Genomic DNA, 935 nt, shown 5'->3' with positions numbered 1-935 from the left:
CCTAACATGCTCGAGGGGCTGAATTTCGTCCAATTCCTGTATAACAGGCTCGAGCTGCTGAACGGCCTCCGCCTGTCGCTATGTAACAGGCTTGAGGGGCTGATTGGCCTTCAGTTCCTGTATAACATGCTCGAGGGGCTGAATGGCCTCCTCTTCCCACTTAACAGGCTCGAGTAGCTGAATGGCGTCCAGTTCCTGTGAAACAGGCTCGAGGGACACAATGTAATAGGACCATGATTCTGAATGGCCTTCAGTTCCCGTATAACAGTATCGAGGGGCTGAATGGCCTCCTCCTGTTGCTATCCGACAGGCTCGAGAGGTTGATTGGCCTCCAGTTCCTGGAAAGAAGGGCTGAATGGCCTCCTCCTTTTCCTGTGTAACAGCCTTGAGGGGCTGAATGTTCTCCAGAATCAGGAACTGTCGCTCTCGATTGGAAAATTGCACATATCACTCCGCTTTTTAAGAAAGGAGAGAGAGGGAAACCTGGGAATTATCAACCAGTTAGCCTAAGATCTGTTGTGGGGAAAATGCTGGAGTCTATAATTAAGGATAGGGTGACTGAACACCTCGAGAATTTTCAGTTAATCAGAGAGAGCCAGCATGGATTTGTGAAAGGTAGATCGTGCCTGACAAATCTGAATGAATTTTATGAAGCCGTGACTGAAGTAGTGGTCAGGGGAATGTCAATGGATGTTAATTATATGGACTTCCAAAAGGCATTTGATAAGGTCCCAAATAAGAGACTGTTAGCTAACATAGAAGCCCATGGAATCGAGGGAAAAGTACGGACTTGGTTCGGAAGTTGGCTGAGCGAAAAGCGACAGAGAGTAGGGATAATGGGTAGGTCCTCACATTGGCAGGATGTGACTCGTGGAGTCCCGCAGGGATCTGTCTTGGGGCCTCAATTATTTACAATATTTATTAACGACTAAGTT

Source organism: Heptranchias perlo, unplaced genomic scaffold, assembly GCF_035084215.1.
Source record: "Heptranchias perlo isolate sHepPer1 unplaced genomic scaffold, sHepPer1.hap1 HAP1_SCAFFOLD_50, whole genome shotgun sequence".
NCBI classification, from domain to species: domain Eukaryota; kingdom Metazoa; phylum Chordata; class Chondrichthyes; order Hexanchiformes; family Hexanchidae; genus Heptranchias; species Heptranchias perlo.
This window is presented reverse-complemented; position numbering follows the sequence as displayed.